The sequence below is a fragment of the Thalassophryne amazonica genome, chromosome 19 (assembly GCF_902500255.1).
Source record: "Thalassophryne amazonica chromosome 19, fThaAma1.1, whole genome shotgun sequence".
NCBI classification, from domain to species: Eukaryota; Metazoa; Chordata; class Actinopteri; order Batrachoidiformes; family Batrachoididae; genus Thalassophryne; species Thalassophryne amazonica.
In genome coordinates, this window is record NC_047121.1 from 26,814,069 (window position 1) to 26,836,446 (window position 22,378).

General features: G+C 41.5%; 1 protein-coding gene and 1 long non-coding RNA gene across 5 annotated transcripts in view; both read right to left on the reverse strand.

Annotated features, from left to right (window-relative positions):
* The window catches only part of bcl11ba (BAF chromatin remodeling complex subunit BCL11B a), a 99,126-nt gene that overhangs the window by 47,539 nt on the left and 29,209 nt on the right, over positions 1-22,378 (reverse strand). The gene's annotated exons all lie outside the window — the stretch shown is intronic.
* Positions 517-22,364, reverse strand: LOC117501101. The gene is made up of 3 exons (XR_004557929.1): positions 22,295-22,364; positions 16,834-16,838; positions 517-527 (listed from the first exon to the last, which is right to left on the reverse strand). It is a non-coding gene; the product is annotated as an uncharacterized LOC117501101 (long non-coding RNA).

A 22,378-nucleotide genomic window follows, 5' to 3' on the forward strand; every position in this document is an offset into this window, starting at 1 on the left:
ACAGGGTGCTGGTCTACTATGTGTTCCTAGGGTGAATAAAAAGTCGGCGGTTTGCAGAGCATTTTCATACCATGCCCCAGCTCTGTCAAACGATCTGGCCACCCAGATCCGGCAATCAGACTCTGCATAGACTTTTAAAGCTAGTCTGAAGACACATTTCTTTTCTCTGTTTTATCACTAATATTTTATGTTACTGCATGTCTTCTTTTATTCTTTTAACTTATTTATGTTTTTATTCTATTATTGTGTTTTTAATCTTTTAATTCATTTTGTTCTGCTTTTTAAATGACGTTTTGTGAAGCGCCTTGAGGCAACCTTGTCGCGATTTGGCGCTATATAAATTGATAAATTTGATTTTGATTTGAGGTCATGATCGGCTGTTAGATGTTCTCTGCTCGTGTGAGGGATTCCACGTGTGTGATGATCGCCGCATCTCACTGCTGTAGTGAGGTGCAAAACAAACCACTACGGATGCACTGATCTGATTTCCCCTCGTTCGCAAGACTCCTCGTCGGCTTCAGGCTGCGCTGCGCTGGCTGCATGAGCTGGTTATACTTGCACTTTATCGCTGACCAATCGCAGCTGGGCAAAAGAGGAAAATGCTTTGGATGGCATGGCTTTTGTGAGTGTCTGCACGGGTGGTCGTAGTGTACCTGAGCTGGTGATGACATAATAATCTGCTGCAGGGCAGAGGGAGCGAAAACAATGGAACAACCCCCTGGTGATTAAGGAGCTTTTAGGACAGGAGAGAGAAAACACAGCGCCCGCCAAGCTGTAATTTCCTCCCAGGTATGCCTTTTATCTCAAAGCCTTCAAGTGGTGCCAAAGGCTTGGTTTGCCATCCTGCACTAAAATGGACCCAAAATTTAGTTGCGTGTAATGAATCCACAAAAAAAATGCGAGCATGCCAAAGTGAGTGTGCATGACATTTTTGGACTAAATGAAGCAAAAAGCACTGCAACCTAATATGCCTTTATGTAAGGACGGCGTGTTCTCTGTTTTAAATCAGACGCTTTTATTTTGAAACCCTCTCTCCGGCTGCCTCCATGCATGAAAGGGAGGAAGAAAGAAGAGCGAGGATTTGCCTGTTTCCAATCAGAGGGGCTGTTGTGCCAGTTTTTGGCTCTCCGCCAGCATTGTTTACTTGGACATCCCCCAACGTCGTTCTGAACAGCAAATTACCCCAGCGACAGGCAATTTTAGCCCATCCAACAGGTAGAAAAGATGTTTCCCACATGGGAAGACCCCTGAATCCATAGATGCATGCTGTAACAGCCTAAATAATGAAGCAGTTATAATTTAAATGCATTATTTGTTTTGGTGGGAAACGGGACACAGACTGCTTTCTCAGGAGAAAAACTACGCATGTTATTGATTTATTCACACATGGAAAAAAGAAACGGCAGCAGCCCAGTGCCTCTCCTCTGGCCCTCTTTTTGTTATCTGTGATGTTTGCCCAGAGAAATCAATAGAACAACTGTAGCTAGCAAGCTTTGTTTATCTTTTCCTCTAAGTGAATAATTCAGGGGTGTCAGTGGGGGTGAAGCGAAGCTTTGATACAAACGAAAGGGTTTGGTGTTAAAGGGGATCGCTATCCTCCTCTTATCCCTCGCTTCGTTCCAAAAACTCTTGAGGAGATGCGAAAAGCAGCCAAACATCTGCTTCTAGATGGAAGATTGTGGCTGTTTCACCACACAGCCACCAACAACGTCCCTCACACCGAACCCCGTCGCTGAACACGAGCTCTGAAGACAGCGCCATCTGCTAAGTGTTGTTTTCGGAGGAAAGCCAGTAAAAGCTGGTCAGGCCGCAGTGGAAGAAATGCTGCATGGTTCTAAGAGGTGGCAAAGCTGTCATTTGGGACTTCGTGGAGCCGCAAATGCTTTTTGAGTGGTAATATGAACATATAAATAGCAAATTTCAACTGAAAATCATCTATTGTTATTGGCAGAAGAGTACATGTGGAGCACAAAAACACTTTTTTGGTGTGCTTTAATTGACACAAGATCGTCCTGCAGTCAGAAACCTGTCAAAAGTACAACCCGAAGTAAGACCCTGACCGATATGGATTTTATTGGGAGCTGATACCGATAGAGAGTTAAAAAATTTATGATACTAATATACACAAAGCAATGTAACTGACGCTTGATGTTTTGCCATTTAAACTTTATTATGTAGTTGTCCATCTGGCTGTTCCCATTCGTTCAGGGTCGCCACAGCGGATACAGCCAGATCTGCACTGATATTTGGCATAACTTTTACACCAGATGCCCTTCCTGATACAACTCCAGTTTCACCTGGAGAAGCACACACAACCCCTGGTGTTCCAAAGAGGTCTCCCATCCAAGTACTAACCAGACACCACACTGCTTAGCTTCTGAGAGCTAAGGGGATCAGGCTGACACAGAGCAGACTGGCTACATAGCTTTATTATGAATAACTATAAATATAACCAACAAGTAATCTATTTTTGCCTTGCCTAGTTGGTGGCATATTTACTGCTTGTCTCTTGTCACTGTAAAACACCCACAGTGACTGAAAAGGAATGGCAGCTGATTGCTTTGCCTCTGTCTCTTGTAGCTAATGTGGCCAAAGGGTGAAAGGGTCCCAGCCATGCTTGACAGCATAGTAAACAATGTTGTGGGATCACTTCCCACCCTTTCTGTGTGGAGTTTGCATGTTCTCGTCGTATCTGCATAAGCCTCCTACCAGAATCAAAAAACATGTTGTGGAACATCTACCAGGGACAAAAGATAGGTGGCTATAATCTGGCTTGTTTACTTCACTGTATGGTGATGTACATGAATTTGCACTGTCCCTTCACAAAAAACATCTAACATCCATTCCTGCATTTCAGGCTTAGAACACATTTTCTAAAAAAAAGTTGTAATGGGGGAAATGTATTCTAAGTATAACGGTTAAATCATCACTTTTCCAGACAGATTTCTTGAGACAATAAGGGGATGAATACACAAACTTTTCCAAGTCAAAGAATATGTGTTGAACTTCATTTACATCTATCATTAAGAAATGCAAATACTAAGGTACTGTAGTGGAAATCTGTGTTAAGTCAGCAGTTATCAAAAACTGAGTGACCATGCTGGAAGGAGACTAGTGAGGGAACCAAGATCCATCTCACTTTACACCCAAAAAAACCAACATGGGTGCTGTTGGTTTTTATGTTACATGAACCTAAGTTTAACATGTAGCTTCTACCATATAAAATTAAGTTTTATGCGTGAACACATTCAAATCATGTAGTTTTAACATAACATGCAACAACTTAAAATCTAACTTGCTCAGTGAACATAATAAAATTATAGAACATATTTCCACCCAAGTAAAATGCATTAAGATAACCAGAAACAATTTTGCTGAGTGACCTAAATATTCATTTGTTGGGTCAACATGATGAATTTGCGTTACTGTTACTTCATTACCATGGTTCAGGTCAACTACATTTGTAAGGGTAAATGTAACAAAAAAAACAGTGTCACTTTGGCTGCTCGCTTGTTTACGCTTGGGGTCGCCACAGCAAATCCAAGGTGGATCTGCATAAATTGTGCTGATCCAACACAGCAGTTGACATGTAACTGTACCATTTTAAAAGTAGTTGTAGCTACCCTAATAAATTAAGTAACTCATAATTATATCAAACAGGTTTGAATGGCTCAAGGAAATAGTGCACTTGGTTTCAGTATGGAAGGTTCTTGGTTCAAACCCCACCTCTGCCACATTTCTCCAAGTAATGTGGAGTTGCATCAGGAAGGGCATCTGGTGTAAAACCTGTGCTAATTCAACATGCAGATCCTCCTCAGGTTTGCTGTGGTGACCCCGAGCACAAACAAGGGAGCAGCCAAAGAGACCCATTTTTTTTTTTTTTTTTGCCGTTACATTTACATTTAGCCTTTCAAGTAGTTGGCCTGAATCATGGTAATTGAGTAACAGTAACACAAATTCATCATGTTGACCCAAAAAAATTTACATTTACGTCTACATTTACCTTTACAAATCAAGTTGGCCTGAACCATGGTAATTAGGTAACAGTAACACAAATTCATCATATTGGCCCAACAAATTTAAAAAAGTTAACACATTTTATTTGGGTGGAAATACCTTACATAATTTTATTATGTTCACTGAGCAAGTTATTTTTTGAGTGTAGATTTCAACAATGTACATGCCATCTTAACAGGCATGACAGACAATGCTTTGATTGTTTTTAATTGTTATGCCCAAGACACACCCATGAATAATTTAGATGATAAATTCAACCCCTTTGGCCCTGCCACAGACTGGCTCCCTGTCTCATGCCCTATGGCTGCACCATTACCCCCACCCCACCCCGTGACCCTTAATTGGAGTAAGCAGGTATAGAAAATGGATAGATGGGTTCAACCCCTTTGTGTCCAGCATCCAATTTAGCACTGAGATTATAGCACAAATGCACTGGACTCACCCCAACTGGATTGCCAACATAAAGCCCAAAGTCTCCTATACTATCTTTTGCTTTGTTGGCTTAAAACAAATTTCAGTCATAATTTGTCTTTGTAGCATTGAAAATGGGAGATGTACTATTAATTTACTATATTTATATATATTTACTATGCAAGGGTGGTGGCCAAGTGGTTAATGCACTTGGTTTCAGTGCGTAAGGTTCCTGGTTCACGTCCCACTCCTGCCACATTTCTCCATGGAATGCGGAGTTGTGTCAGGAAGGGCATACGGCGTAAAACGTGCCAATTTAACATGCAGATCCACCTAGGATTTGCTGTGGCGACCCCGAGTGCAAACAAGGGGAGCAGCCGAAGGGACTTACTTTTTACTACTGTAGTAAGTCCCTTCGGCTGCTCCCTTGTTTGCACTCGGGGTCGCCACAGCAAATCCAAGGTGGATCTTTTACTACTAATTTATTATATTTCTTATTCACTGGACTGGAGCTTTAACATGAAGAAGTGTAATAAATGATTCTATGTTCCAAATGTTGACAAAAGGTACTAAAGTGTGAGGTTAAAAGAAGAAAAAAACATGGTACCGAATGCTGCAAGAAACTGTGATATTAAAACATTCACCGTTTCACTGACGTGGCACAAAACAGGAAGCCTTTAAATTGCTTTTGTATCTGAAGCTTTGATTGGACGTCAGCCATCCTTGTTGATTCTGTATGAGTGAAACCTGACCAGTGTGACTATGTTAAACTGGGGAGACTAAAACCCTCCTAAACAAGGGGATCAACATGTATTTGTCAGGCTAGGCCACCCTCGGCTGCATGCACGTATGCACAACAGCAGACCCACATACGTGCACCGCGCGGCAGCAAACACTTCCAGTGGATTCACTGCGGGTAAACCTCGGTGTCCCACCTTCACCACGGACACACAAAAGCCCTCAGTCCCTTGTAATTGAGGTTTAAATCCTTTCCTAACATCTTTCCATCCCTCACTCTTCACCAAACAAGGATTGCGCCGACACAGGGCCCCTAATCCTTCCCAGTTTAACCAAGTGAGAAATTAGCTTTTGTTAAGTGGTGATTTGGCCGGCGCTATACACCAACAACCCATTGTACAGGAGAGGGGCAGTCATGAGTCCCCCAACGCAGCAAAATACAGTGATAATCCCGTCCTGTCCACACGGCCAGGCAGGAGCTGCTGCAGGGGCAATATTGTCACGATATTTTTAGCAGAGTTTCTTTCTGTTGAAGTCACTTTCTCTGTCCAAAAAAGTTTGGAAGCATCAACATCAGCTCATCTAGGAAGCCGTACTGCACGTATTACCAATTTCTGAAGTGCTATTCGTACGTGTGTGTTTTACAGCATCTACAAGACTCCCACCCGTATCACCCATCCCTCACTTACAAAATCACATCTTGTTTGCAGAGTTGTAGCAAAAGCCGCCACTGTCAGGTTGATAGACGACACAAGGAACGGCTGCGGATTCAGATCCTCAAAGCCAGTGAGAAAAACCAGGATGTTCTGGTAGGAGGAGACAAGACAAAGCACAGCGTCGTTTCTGAGACTCAGCGGGGAGAAATCTGCCCCAAAAAATCCATGCTACTTGGTTTCAGTCCAAGTGAATTCAGAGAAGTCTGCAATTGTGGGGCGTTACGGTATAGCTGGAAGGCGAGAGATATTTTCAGTTTTATAAAAGGCAGGAGAGCAAAGAGCCGCTGGAGAGAGTTGGCGATGACCAGCGTGCCAAACATTTTTTTATGGTCATTCGCTGGCCAACTGACTGTCAAGTTTATTTCCCCACTGCGGAAGGAAGATACCACAGTTCTACTGAGCATGAAGCTACTTGCAGGGTGTCTGATATCTTTATGCAGCGCGCTGCAGCTCTTTGTCTTCTAATTCATACATGACAGATTGAAGCCAAAATCACATCACACAATGAAATTTAGTCAAAAGCATCTTAAGTGGCGTTGCTGTGGATTCTGCGTCTGTCTTTATAAAGGTTAGATTTAGTAATTGGTCACATTTCTGTCTGGTCTCTGGGTTATTCTGTCTGAGTTAATTGAGTTTTTCTTTTTGTCTCTTTCTTTAACCTTGTGAGGTAGTCTGTTTTTAATGAGAATTCACAATGTGCAATTCCAAAAGGTTTAGATAATTACAAAAGTCTGTAATTTGGTAATTACAGACTATTGAGTGGATCCACTTACACAGAAGAAGCAGTAGTAACTCCTGTCTAGGCCATTAGGTCCATCGGACCAGTGCTTTAAGTAAAGTTACTAATAGACACACACACACACACAAATCCCACCACTGAGGTGTAAACATCATGCCTCATGGGAAAATGTATACTTCAACTACAGATCTCCTGGACCACCTACTGTCACCACCTGAAATCCTTGAGCGATTCCACCAATGCTGCCTGAGGAGTGTCCTCCACATCAGGTGGTAAGACTACCGTACCATCATCAGCATCCTGGCTGAAGCCAAGTTCCAAAGCATAGAGTGTCTCATCGTCAAAAACCAGCTTCAAAGGGTGGGTTACATCGTTAAGAGGGATGACAGCTGACTCGCCAAGCAGATCTTCTACGACAATCTGATCTCAGGAAAATAGTCCGGGGAAGGTAGCAGAAGAACCTCCTGAACCACAACCTCAACAACTACTCCTTTGACTATAAGACCTGGGAAGAACAAACAAGTGACCAAGCCAGCTGGCGAGCAACTTGCTGACTCTGCATTGTGTTGTTTTGGTGTATCCTTTGGTTTACTTCTTGACTCTGCATTGTGTTGTTTTGGTGTATCCTTTGGTTTACTTCTTGACTCTGCATTGTGTTGTTTTGGTGTATCCTTTGGTTTACCTCTTGACTCTGCATTGTGTTGTTTTGGTGTATCCTTTGGTTTACTTCTTGACTCTGCATTGTGTTGTTATGACTCCACCCATTCACTCCCCTTGGGATGTGAACTCACGATCTCCGGCATGGGAGTTGGACTCTCTAACCAGAAGGCTAAAACCCAGGACTCTGCCTTGTGACCAGAGAAATCCTTTGAGCTGTTGGGAGTGAGGTTTACTAACTACATATACACAGCGACACCTGCTGGCCTCCATTACATAAACTCAGTTAAAATGAGTGAATGGAATACACTGGAAATACATCACCAACAATTAAATGCCCCAGAACTTTAAATGCACTCCAAGGAACTGAGTTGTTTTGACAACAATTCATTTTTGAGTTAGTTTAATTTATGGACATGAGTGATACACACACACACACACACACACACACATATATATATATTATTATTATTATTATTATTATTATTGTTATTATTATTATTGTTATTGTTGTTGTTGTTGTTGGCTGTAGTGGTGGTGGCCAAGCGGTGAAGTGCACGGATCTGCTGTGGTGACCCCGAGAGAAAACAAGGGAGAATCCAAAGGATGTATTATTATTATTATTATTATTATTATTATTATTATTATTATTATTATTATTATTATTATTATTATTATGTCCTATGCTCAGTCAGATTCTCACCTCAAGCATATCAGTCGAGTCTGGACCACAGTATCTTTCTACGCTTCTTCTGTCTATGGGTGCTTTGTTCTGCACCCATGTGCGATTGCAGTTTCCACACCTGCCCAGTACACGTGCACCACAGAGGGACCCGCACCACACATCCAAACAAATCAAAGTGTATACGCAGCGCAGAAAGAGATATTTATCCGTGTATTCTTGCCTGTAGATGTGATGTGCAGATATGAAAGATTGGACTCCTACCTTCCTTATGTTACTAAACCTCCCAGTGTCAGTGTGCAACAAGAACAACCCGCACTGTGCTCAGACTCACTCTGCAACACACACTGAAAACTTGCACTGAGAAAAGGAAACACAAACACTGATTACACTAGTACACAAGTTTTCATTGAGTAAAACTGCAGCATAAACACATGTGCACGTGGTTCAAATTTCCGCACACAAACAGATGCACCTTGAGCAGGAATCAGTGCATGCACACACACACACAGGGTGCAGCCTACATAATGTACAATGGCATTCAGAAGGAGCGCGGGGTGCAGCCTTTCCTGGTGGGGCCGCGTCCTAAATATCAGCAGCGGCGGGTCGGGATGAATGCACAGGGAAGTATAGCGTTGCCCCGCTTTGCATCCACCATTGTCACCCGAACAAAGCTTCCCAATCGTCCTCCTTCAGCCTTTCTCCTCTCTCTATTCATTTTCACGTTCTGCCTACCTGACAACAGCTCTTCGCTCACGGACACAATTGAAAACAAACTATATCTCGCACTTTGTCACCTGATCTGATTGTTGGCGGTCACAAAACCCAACAGGCTATAAGAAAGTCTCTCCCACTGGCAGAGGGATTATTCACAGAGGAACCTGCAGCATGTTTTAGTCACAGATTACATTTCTGAGCAGGCACGATGATACTAAATGCTGATGGCAGACCGGCTGCTTTAGAATTAAAGATTACTGATATTAAACCTTGAGTTCAATGTTTCATCGTCTTTGCCATAAATGTGTGCCTGCTTTAAGTAAGTGAGCGCTGCTTTAGATTGTTAGCTGTGAAGCCACATACAATTATCCAGCTCCTCCCAATGAGACACTTTGACATTTCGTCGCTCCGTGGATGCGAAGATTAGCTCGCAGCTCCAAAAACTACACGTTCCACATCAGCAGAAATGCATGTGCAAGTGTCGTGAATGTAAATAAAATTTCCTCGAGCCATAGCCACCATGATGGGAGAAAAACATTAAAAGGAAATTTTTACATCAGGCTGTTCGGAAAGCTGTTTACCCACACGTCGCTATGGAGACATCAAGGGGTACTTTTTACTTTGATGTATCAGCTGCACAGTACTCTCACACTTATGCATCATCTCCACAAGCTAATGAAACTTAATTATTGTTATTTCATCATATTTCCTTTCTATTTAAATCACACGTTATGTGAAATGTAGGAATTCCAGCCAGTTAAAGAGAAAGCGGTGAAGGACACCATCTACCATCTAGTGCTAAGCCCACATGGCATAGCATGTGTTATTTTAATTTTCACGCTCAGAGCCCATGTCCTGTACAGTAAATAAGGCATAGAATTGTGATATCTGTGCATTTGTCTTTAAGCAAGCTGTGTTTAGGCCCAATGCTGGACCATTGTTATTGCATAGAAAGCAATTGCACCATAGACCACCAAAAACCTGGACTAATATTAGGGGAGCTACAACTACTACCTTTGCACCCCCCCCACACCCACACCCACCCCCGCCGCCAGGACTAAACCGCCAGGAGATTCAATTGGAAGACCATTGCAGGTCACAGCAAACTCATTTGTGCCTAAACTAAATTCATTCATGGGTTTAAGATTCAAAATGGCCACCAATAGACCCTCATCATTGAATCTCTGTGATATTTAAGTTGTTTATATGTTGTTTAAAGGTGTTTTAGTGAAAAACCCAATTTTGGCAGCCATCTTGGATGCCATCTTGAATAACTGTCTTGAGGCCAGTTTAGGTAGTGGTCGTAGCTCCCCTAGTATAAAGTCGAGCACTGACCTGTTCTGGAATTTTTGTGGTGCAGAATTTAGATCCACCTTTATTTTTATTATACATTGTTTTAATTCATAGTTGGTCACTGTTTTGTGACCTGAAGAGTTTGGTAAACCCATTTCTAACACCAAAACATTTTGTCCTTATGAATAAAAATGTATATTCACTTAAGATTTGAAGAAATTATTAAAACATAATTCCTATTTTCACATTTATGGCCAAGTTATATATTATACACAGTGTTCTAGACAAATATATGTCTCAAACTCAGAAGGCTGAGTCTGTTCTGAACATTCTGATGTGCAACATATGGACATTATACAAAATTAAGTACCTTAAATCAAGAAAATGCCATTGGACCCTAGAGGGTTCAAAAAGATCCTGTTATCTTTAGCATTTCAAGGAATTTTCCATTTATTTATTTCTGTAACAGTCTCACCTTATCATGTCAGAAAAACTGAAAGGAAAACTAATTGTGACTGCTTTCGTCTCCGTGTGGTAATGATGTTTGTCAATTTTGTTGTCATGGCAACTTCTGAGTTTCTCTTCATTTTTTTTTTTTTTGCCTTTTTTTTTTCCATTGTTCCTGCCAAATTCTCCATAAAGCACCTGCAGTGCTATTGTCCCTGTGGTTGTGGCGTTGCAAATTTTTGTTTCATTGTGCTAATTTTATGAAAAATGAATAATTGGAATGAAGACAGGATACCATGTCATGTGCCCTTTCACCTTTAGGTACTTAGAGCAAGAAATGATTGACAGGTGATGTCGGAGAGATAGGAATCAGACAGAAATGCCTCATGATGTCTTTGCACTAAAAATGAGGAGAAAAGAAACTAAAGAATCCTGAAAATCTCCATCTACGGCTGCCTGTGACTGATGTCCATCCTGTTGAAAATGTCTTTGCCTTGGCCGAAGCACCGGTCTCTCCACGCTGTTAATCGCTTTAAGCGTTATTTCTGTCGGTGCATTTGAAAAATCAGACACCACCAAGAAAAACACATTTTTTCCCCCCCTATCCCTTTCACCGGGGCACTCCGTTTCACTACATTTGGTTCATCTCAGTAAAACAGCCATGACACATTTGTACATACATGCACAACTGTGTGCCAAAACCACAAGCAAAAGGCCAAAAAAAAAAACCATGAATAAATGCCTGAACTCTGGAGGGACCATGAAGAAACTCTCACTAAGTGGGTTTAGCAGGAGGTTTGTTAAACCTGATCGCCCCTGTGGGGAATTTAAATGAGCTCGTCCTTGAGGGAAAAGCTTTAAATAAATGGAAAGCTTCTAAAATCAACCTTTGCTCACTTAGATGCCATTTTCATCAAAGAAAAGCTGATTTTCCAAAGCTATTAAAAGCCAAACAGCAAAGTAGACGTCATGTCTCAGTAGCTGCTAAACCAAGTGGTTGTCAAAGTAGGGTCCAGGGACTTCCAAAGGCCCCTTATAGGAACCATTGGTATTGTGTTAATCATACAGCAGTAACTATGATCAAATGTGGAAAAAGAAGGCAAATAAATTTGTTCATATGAATAATGTTTCACAAATCCCAATGGAGTTAACAAAAAAGAAATAATGTTCTTAATATCGGCAAATTCTCATTTTTAGAAGACGAAACCAGCAGTGTTGATAATTTAGCCCAACCTATACAATAAGTGTGCAGACAAAAGCATTTTACTTTTTGACTTTCCTGGTTGCCATTAGATTTAATGCATTTTGAGATTATTAAAATGAAATTCCTGAAAATGGAAACAGTCTTGACGTTATTAACCCAGTACAGCTCATGTGATATCTACTTGTATAAGCGGGTTTTTGTAAGTGACACACGTTTATAGTTTTTGTGCAATTAAAACTGGAGCATGAGCTGTTTGGTTAGTGATGCCACTGCTGTGATCATTAGCCCGGTGTTTGCCAACAGACAGCGAAAAGTTGATTAAAGTCAACCAGTGCCAAGATCCGCCAGACTCGGCAGGAGCTAAGTTGACGTCAGACAGCCAACGCTGATGCTAATCGCCGATGTCCATCGTAGTCCCAGAAAAATTTCAACATGCTCAAAATCTTCGACGTTCATGCTAAAACCACTACAACCACTACATGACCTCTGCTAAAATACCTCCTTTCGGCTGTTCCCTTGTTTTTCCACTCAGGGTCACCAGAACACATCCAAAGTGGATCAGGATGTTGGTTTGGCACGTTTTACACCGGATGCCCTTCCTGATGCAACTCCATGTTACATGGAAGAATGTGGCAGTGGTGGGGTTTGAACCATGAACCTTCCACACTAACCACTTGGCCACCACCCCTGCCTGCTACAGTGCCGCTGCCAGTACGCTGTTATTGCTCTGGTTGCCTCCGCTGATCACGACAAACATGAGCGTTGCCCGACTGACATTGACGTAGTTCCTGTGCAGTCTGCCAGACCTCGGCACTGGTCAATGTTCATCAACTTTTCACTCTCCGTCAGCAAACGCCGGGCTAATCGTCAGCGTTTGAATGGAGTGAGCCTCCTCTGGCGTCAGCCTTCATGTCATAGTGTGAAAGCTCCCTTGAGAATGCTGAATCTAATTATGATTAAATGTGGTAGGTATGTTGGGCCTATGAATGTCACAAAGTGGTTTTATTGTGGTTGGGATCGGCCAAAGAACAAGGTCAGAGGTCAAAGTCATACTTGTGGTCCATTGCTAATGTTTTGTAAAATGGCTCATTTTATGGAAATGAGTTCAGATATTTAATTGTAAGTGGACTTGACTCTTTAAAAGCCCATGTAACATTTTCTCTACATAGCTGACACTGTGAAATGTGGGTTTGGCTTCACGGCTTTCTCATTATATTTGGTGGCATATTCACATGTTGCAAAAAAAATTTAAAATAAAAAGAATCAAGAAAAAAAAAGTGCTATTTTAAGCTTCAATGTAATGATGGTGGGAACTTGATTTCCAAAAAGAAATTATATACTATGATTGACTAGTAAGTCCCTTTGGCTGCTCCCTTGTTTGCAAATCCAAGGATGTATCTGCATGGTGAAATGGCAAAGGTTTTACACCAGATGACCTTCCTGACACAACTCCACGTCATATGGAGAAATGTGGCAGGGGTGGGAGATATATATATATATATATATATATATATATATATATATATATATATATATATATATATATATATATATATATATATATATATATATATATATATATATACACTATGATTGACTGATTGACTTCAGAAAGTTGATTCCGAAAGATGTCTTTTACTGAACGTTCCATTTGCGTGTTTTGAAAAAAGGTTGCCTGCGACGTAACGCATATAAAACTACTTATCGAGCTGAAACACAAAAACAGCCAGAACTGTGAGAAGCCAAAATAAAATACACATCTGCTGTTTGAAATGAAGAACTGAGCGTAAATAGTCTCACAAATGGCTGCAGGCCAGCGCTGTGTGGACGAGTGAGTGAGTGAGTGAGTGAGTGAGTGAGTGAGTGAGTGAGTGAGTGAGTGAGTGAGTGAGTGAGTGAGTGAGTGAGTGAGTGAGTGAGTGAGTGAGGTACAGAAGTAGGATGAGATTTTATCAAACATCCTCTCATCTCACTCTTGACAATTACAGGATAATTCATAAAACTTAAATACAGACACTGAAAAACAAACCACACCAATCTATTTATTCTGCACCCTCCTCACCTTCATCCTCTCTCTCTCTCTCTCTCTCTCTCTCTCTCACTCACACACACACATACACACACACACACCCTTGCCCACCAATCTCATCCCTGATGCCAGGACATCAATTTTCTCAAGTCGCCGAAAATTACCATGCATGAATGCAAAAAAGGCTGATCAGGAGTAATTAACACGGCTTCATATGCAAATTTTATTAATGCAGAACTACAAAGTCATTATGCAAATGAAAGTTTCGCAGAGCCTCTTGACAAATAGTCTCAGCTCCATGCAGCAGCCGGGCGGGTGACGAGCTCACTTTACACTGGAGGCGGGCCTTTTAGTCGAGTTAGCGGATTAGCACTGGTTAGCGCTGGTGGCTAGCTGCGCGTGCACGCATGCGTGCATGCACGCGCATCTGTAAACAGGCATGTGTGTGTGTGATTAGGGAAGTGGTTAATGGCTGCACGGCAGAGTAATGAACCTGAGATCCAGGGAATGGAGGCAATGGTATGAATATGCATGATGCTCACTGGCTTTGATGATTAAAGAAAATTTTAATATTTAAATGAGTGCATGCAAAGTGATTAACGTGTGAGAGAGAGAGAGAGAGAGAGAGAGAGAGAGAGGCAGAATGGGAGTCAGTACAGAGCGAGGCTACAAGGTGAAAATCACAAAAAGGACTTCTGAAATGTTAAGAAGAAGCTGCTTTTCATCTTTATGCGCCATTAATGGTGAAAGTCTCTCTTTCTTTCTCTCTCTCTCTCTCTCTCTCTCTCTCTCTCTCTCTCTCTATCATTGGCCCCCCAGTGCCATTTTGGTTGTTTTGCTCTCGCCGTCTGGTTTGTGTCCAGGACACTGAATTTACAGGAGAGCGAGGACGAGGGGGGGGCGCCACGCACAAGCGCACGCACACACACCAAACCAAAACTAGCCAGAAGCACACATGATCCAGATCGAGCAAGGTACAGAGACATGGAGAGAGAGAGAGAGAGAGAGAGAGAGAGAGAGAGAGAGAGAGAGAGTAATTACCACTTCAAAAAGGCCGGCGCACCATCTCAGGCCTCGGAGCTTTATTGAAATAACGGGTGAAAAAAACACAAGAACAAGCGTCGTAAACTGTTAAATCACAACACTTTTGTTTGTACTGTGGCATCTGGAAGATAAATAAGTGTATGCAAAATATTTTAGACATTCTACCCATTCACACAGATGGGTGAGAAATTAAAGGAAAAAGCAACAGAACGTGTGGAAAGGGCCACAAGGTGACTGTCTGACACATCGGTCCAAAATTTTCCCAAAGGTCAAGTTAAGATCTGGTGACTTCGAAAGCTGTAACATCTGATTCTCGTCATTTTCATTCTCGTTAAATGATTCTGCCACGTGACAAATGGGCGTTTGTGTTTCTTGTTTTTGCCCTTCATTTTTCTATATCTCTGTAAAAAAATGACTGAGTGACCAACGTGCTATTAAAACTTCAGCTGAATGATCTTGTTTATTGATTATCTTTATGATCTTGATTGTTAGTGATCTCTCTGAAGGAGGTCATGATTTTTCCTACTTTCTTTACATTTGCTGGAGCCACAAGTCAATAAAGAAACTATTAAATCTTGGGACAGATGTTGGATTTTTATGTCAACATTGTGAGAACTGTGAATCCCCAAAACGTGAATCAGCTGCAAATCGTGAATTATCCGCAAATCATTGCAAACTGTGAATACCGAATAAATATCGACCAAATCGTGAATATATATATATATATATATAGTACATACATACATACACATACATACATACATATATACATATACATTATAACATAGTTTTTGCGGCAAACCTTATCTCCGCAAAAATTATGTTGTATTTATGTATTTGTTTTTTTATTTTATACTACAGCCAATGAGGTGGTGGGGTGATCCGAGCAGCTCTCACTTCTGGTGTCAAGCGCCTGGCACTGCTGGGTGTGTCCCGCTCCAGGGACAGTATCAGGTGAGGAATGTGACTGGGACAGTCCACCTGTCAAATGTGAACGAAGCTGTCAAACTCACAGAGGACAGAAACGTCCCCCTCCAGTCAATGGTTCAATAATCTAGTTTCACTAGATTAACACTAGTTTCTGAGCTGGAAAAATAATATTGACCTGAACGAGCAGACGGCTGAGAAACGTAGGGACCGTATACAAAGTGCAAAAAAAAAAGACACCAGAAAAATATTCAATAAATTCAGGTGTGGTGTCACCAAATTTGCTGAACACATCAGTGGAGTCCTGCTAGATATACTACAGCACTCCGTTTGGAAAAATGTCTTTGTGAAAACTTTGGAGAATTTTTTATTGTTTAAATTTTCAATAGTGTCAATGTTATACGGTGTAGTGACACAAAAATTTCTGTATACATCAGTGAGGTCCTGCTGGTTATATTACAGCACTCAATTTGGAAAAATGTGCAAAAATTTAATTTTAGTGAATTAGTGAATTGTATTGCTCATTTTATGACTTATTTTAATGATAAAGAAAATCACTATATACGAGGTCTGTCCATAAAGTATCGTACCTTTTTTTTTTTTTAACTATATGGATTTGATTCATATGTTTTCACGTCAGACAAGCTTGAACCCTTGTGCGCATGCGTGAGTTTTTCCACGGCTGTCGGTGACGTCATTCGCCTGTGAGCACGCCTTGTGGAAGGAGTGGTCCCGCCCCGTCATCGGATTTTCATTGTCTGGAAATGGCAGAATGATTTGGGGTTTTTTTCCATCAGAATTTTTTCAGAAGCTGTTAGAGACTGGCGCCTGGAAACCATTCAAAAAATTTATCTGGCTTTCGGTGAAAATTTTACGGGCTTCACAGAGAATAAGGTCTGTTAGTACAGCTTTAAGGACCCCTTTAAGGACGCTCAGCGTGCCGCGCTCCAAGCTGCGACGACGCGGCACAAGCCACCGGACCATTTCTAAACGGATGGCTCTGTGGATACGAGACCGTCGTGTGCTCTTTCTCTGGTTATCACAAGAGCTGGACATCAGCCATTTTCCGGCAGATTTCACTTTTAACAAGAGATTTTGTCATGGAAAGCCGTGCGGAGGCTTCACGCGGCTTTGGAAGCGAGACAAAGGAACACCTCCGTTTCGGCGTGTCAGAGGACAAATTTGGACATGTCCAGCTCTCCACAATTTCACTGATACTTACTGGACTGGTAAGCATTGAAAGCCGAGACAGACATGTCCAAACTTGTCCTCTGACACGCAGAAACGCAGGTGTTCCTTTGTCTCGCTTCCAAAGCGAATCGGTCGTGACGCGCGAAGCCTCCGCACGGCTTACCATGACAAAATCTCTTGTTAAAAGTGAAATCTGCCGGAAAATGGCTGATGTCCAGCTCTTGTGATAACCAGAGAAAGAGCACACGACGGTCTCGTATCCACAGAGCCATCAGCTCAGAAATGGTCCGGTGGCTTGTGCCGCGTCGTCACAGCTCGGAGTGCAGTGCGCCGAGCATTCTTAAAGGGGTCCTTAAAGCTATACTAACAGACCTTATTCTCTGTGAAGCCCGTAAAATTTTCACCGAAAGCCAGATAAATTTTTCGAATGGTTTCCAGGTGCCAGTCTCTAACAGCTTCTGAAAAAATTCTGATGGAAAAAAACCCCAAATCATTCCGCCATTTCCAGACAATGAAAATCCAACGACGGGGCGGGACCACTCCTTCCACAAGGTGTGCTCACAGGCGAATGACGTCACCGACAGGTGTGGAAAAACTCACGCATGTGCACGAGGGTTCAAGCTTGTCTGACGTGAAAACATATGAATCAAATCCATATAGTTAAAAAAAATAAATAAAAAGGTACGATACTTTATGGACAGACCTCATATCTATACATTCATTCACTCGTATTTTACATAGTACCGTCCTGGGCTTTGACATAATATTAAGCATATGCCTCCACCAATAGGAGCACATCCTTCCGGTCTCCTTCAATAATGACTGTATTGTAAATCCTTCAGTCACACACATATTCTACAAGATGCACACACACACACACACAAATACGTACCGTGCATCCGGAAAGTATTCACTTTGTCCACATTTTGTTATGTTACAGCCCTATTCCAAAATGGAGAAAATTCATTTTTTCCTCAAAATTCTACACACAGTACCCAATAATGGCAATGTGTTTTTGTTGTTTTAGATTTTTGCAAATTTATTAAAAATAAAAAAACAACTAAGGAATCACGCGTACAAAAGTATTCACGGCCTTTGCCATACAGATCAATATTGAGGTTAGGTGCATCCTGTTTCCACTGATCATCCTTGAGATGTTTCTATGGCTTCATAGGAGTCCACGTGGGGAAAATTCCATTGATTGGACATGATTTAGTCCCACAGCTGATGGTGTATGTCAGAGCACAAACCAATCATGAAGTTAAGGAATTGTCTGTAGACCTCCGAGACAGGATTGTTTCAAGGAAGAAATCTGGAGAAGGGTCCAGAAACATTTCTGCTGCTTTGAAGGTCCCTATGAGCACAGTGGCCACCCATCTAAACTGAGCAATAAGGGGAGAAGGGCCTTAGTCAGGGAGGTGACCAAGAACCTGATGGTCACTCCGTCAGAGTTCCAGCATTCCTCTGTGGAGAGAGGAGAACCTTCCAGAAAGACAACCATCTCTGCAGCAATCCACCACACAGGCCTGTATGGTAGAGTGACCAGACGGAAGCCACTCCTTAGTAAAGGCACATGGCAGCCCACCTGGACTTCTGCCAAAGTACACCTGAAGGACTCTCAGACCATGAGAAACAAAATTCTCTGGTCTGATGAGACAGCTCTTTGGCATGAATGCCACGTGTCATATTTGGAGGAAACCAGGCACCATCCCTACAGTGAAGCATGGTGGTGGCAGCATCATGCTGTGGGGATGTTTTTCAGCACAAGGAAATGGGAGACTAGTCAGGAGTGAGGAAAAGATTCATGCAGCAACGTGCAGAGACATCCTGGATGAAAACCTGCTCCAGAGTGCTCTTGACCTCAGACTAGGGCGACAGTTCATCTTTCAGCAGGATAATGACCCTAAAGCCCTGGTCCCACCAAATAATGAAGGATGAATAATGAGCCACATCGTTTTTTTTTGTTGTTTTTTTTTTCTGTTTTGGTTTTTTTGGGGGGTTTTTTTGTTTTTTTTTGTTTTTTTTTTGCTACGAGAGGATTTATTCAACTATCGTGGAAGAATAGTGGCTCAGAGTGGCTCTTAGAGGCAGAATATTCGGTTAACGAAGTTCATCTCTGAGCATGGCGCTAATTTCAAGATTTTCAAAATTTAGCAACAACAGCATGGGGCAATTTGTGTACGGGTTACTATGAGGACTAACGAATATTATAGAGGCATGTTTGTGGTGCGGATGAGGCTGCTAAAAGCCCATTATCCGAGCGCCTGGCAGCTATGCAGGACCTGAGAGTCTATTTTTGGAGCGGCTGCCTTCTTGCAGACACAATTCCACCTGCTCTGTGCGCTGGATGCTGTATATAAAATAATTATTTTGTAGCAGATTAATCATTTTCTGTCAAACCTTGGACACTGAAAACACCTCTAATCGCTTCTGGAATCACAGAAGACCGTTTCTTCTGGATGCTTTTTCCACTCTTTCCCGCTCCATGCTTTTATAGCTTGGCAAAACAGTTGCATGTTCATTCCTAGCTGTAAAAGTATGCTTATGATAGATTTAATATCTTCTTCATGGATCAGATTGAGCTCCGCTGTGTGTGCGCACTGACGCAATGACTCGTGCTCAAAACAAGCATTTAGGCACAACGCCAGCTCACAAAAGAGTGTTTTTGCAGTCAGTAATGAATGATCACAAAGTTAAAAGTTGGATCACAGTGTCAAAGTGGCTGTGTGTTTAAAGCCGCGGAAGAAATAACACCAGTGATGCACGAGAAGGTGCGCAGAGCTGTCCAGGAACACAGAACGATAGCGTGCAAAAGAGCGAAGAAAGAAGAAATTTTTTTTTTTTTTTTTTTTGGAAGTGATCCACAGTTGCACACACTCAGTCAGTGCACTGCCTTTTTTGGACTGCGTTTAAAAAATGTGACATCTTGAATGGATGCTGTGAATTGAAAACCCACACTTTAAAGGAACCAAGTGTGGGAGGGCTGGAGGTTTGCACCAAACTCATGCCAAAATGTGCACCAACGTCACGTTTATCATGATGCTACATGGATTATACAGTAGTGTTCAGAATAATAGTAGTGCTATGTGACTAAAAAGATTAATCCAGGTTTTGAGTATATTTCTTATTGTTACATGGGAAACAAGGTACCAGTAGATTCAGTAGATTCTCACAAATCCAACAAGACCAAGCATTCATGATATGCACATTCTTAAGGCTATGAAATTGGGCTATTAGTAAAAAAAAAAGTAGAAAAGGGGGTGTTCATAATAATAGTAGTGTGGCATTCAGTCAGTGAGTTCGTCAATTTTGTGGAACAAACAGGTGTGAATCAGGTGTCCCCTATTTAAGGATGAAGCCAGCACCTGTTGAACATGCTTTTCTCTTTGAAAGCCTGAGGAAAATGGGACGTTCAAGAACATTGTTCGGAAGAACAGCGTAGTTTGATTAAAAAGTTGATTGGAGAGCAGAAAACTTATACGCAGGTGCAAAAAATTATAGGCTGTTCATCTACAATGATCTCCAATGCTTTAAAATGGACAAAAAATGCGCATGGAAGAAAACAGAAAACAACCATCAAAATGGATAGAAGAATAACCAGAATGGCAAAGGCTCACCCATTGATCAGCTCCAGGATGATCAAAGACAGTCTGGAGTTACCTGTAAGTGCTGTGACAGCTAGAAGACGCCTGTGTGAAGCTAATTTATTTGCAAGAATCCCCCCGAAAAGTCCCTCTGTTAAATAAAAGACATGTGCAGAAGAAGTTACAATTTGCCAAAGAACACATCAACTGGCCTAAAGAGAAATGGAGGAATATTTTGTGGACTGATGAGAGTAAAATTGTTCTTTTTGGGTCCAAGGGCCGCAGACAGTTTGTGAGACGACTCCCAAACTCTGAATTCAAGCCACACTTCACAGTGAAGACAGTGAAGCATGGTGGTGCAAGCATCATGATATGGGCATGTTTCTCCAACTATGGTGCTCGGCCTATATATCGCATACCAGGTATCATGGATCAGTCTGGATATGTCAAAATACTTGAAGAGGTCATGTTGCCTTATGCTGAAGAGGACATGCCCTTGAAATGGGTGTTTCAACAAGACAATGACGCCAAGCACACTAGTAAACCAGCAAAATCTTGGTTCCAAACCAACAAAATTAATGCCTCGCAGATGTGAAGAAATCATGAAAAAGAGTGGTTATACAATTAAATACTAGTTTAGTGATTCACAAGATTGCTAAAAAAGCAGTTTGAACATAATAGTTTTGAGTTTATAGTGTCAACAGCAGATGCTACTATTATTGTGAACACCCCCTTTTCTACTTTTTTTACTAATAGCCCAATTTCCTAGCCTTAAGAGTGTGCATATCATGAATGCTTGGTCTTGTTGGATTTGTGAGAATCTACTGAATCTACTGGTACCTTGTTTCCCATGTAACAATAAGAAATATACTCAAAACCTGGATTAATCTTTTTAGTCACATAGCACTACTATTATTCTGAACACTACTGTATGTAGCTTGACGTGGATCATATGCGGTGACATGAGCCACTCGAGGCTGGACGGGGCTCAGATGACAGGTCGGTCGTGGCTCACTTGAGGCTGATATCTGGCACATGCGAGGTACCGAGAGAAATAAAACCAGATTTTCTCTAATTAATTCACATTCAAATATTTCCAATAACCACACCAGATATTCATAGACACATGGTGTGAATTATTTGTAAAAACATTCACTGGTTTGATTTCTTCTTAACTAATCAATTAACAGATTAGTGTAGCTGCTATATTTAATTCTGCCAATTAATATTGATTGATCTGAAACATTTTGAAATAATCTAAACCATTTTATTTCAAAAGACAAAGAGCCTGATTTACAGAGATCCCAGATAGCTACAGTATGTAGACAGCAGTATGCTAATGAGGATTTTGCACATATTAATGGCTGTAAGTGCAAAATTAAATTAAATGAACCACTTGCAGGTGCATGTGCTTCCTCATGCACAAACATTGCCACATAACTGAACATGCTCACCCACTGGCAACTAAAAAAAATAAACAATCTACAATTTCAGATATTTATTATTGTTCCACCTATAGTATTTAAGCAAACTGGGGAATAATTGTGCTGCATTCTACCAGTGGAACACACACACACACACACACAGAGAGAGAGAGAGACAATGGTGCAAACAGAGCTGTGCTCTGTACATTCCAACGGCAGATCGCAGCATAATTATTCACCAGTTTGCTTAAATGTAGATGTAAGAATAATTAAATGTCTTCATTAGAGAGTGTTTGCTTTGTTTGTTTGTTGTGTGTTTTTTATTGATTAAGAATACATGTCTCCATCCACAAAGAGACAAGCACAAAGAAAACCACAAACTCTTTAAATATGTCCCAAGTTCACAATGAATTCCTTTTTATCATTATTATTATTCTGTGGACAAGGAGGCTGCGTCCTCTCTGCCACTGGAACGGCAGTCTGTCAAGCGCAATAAGTTAATGCCAAGATTTGAAACACGCAAAATACAGATGCTGTCAGCACCTGTTCAACACTAAA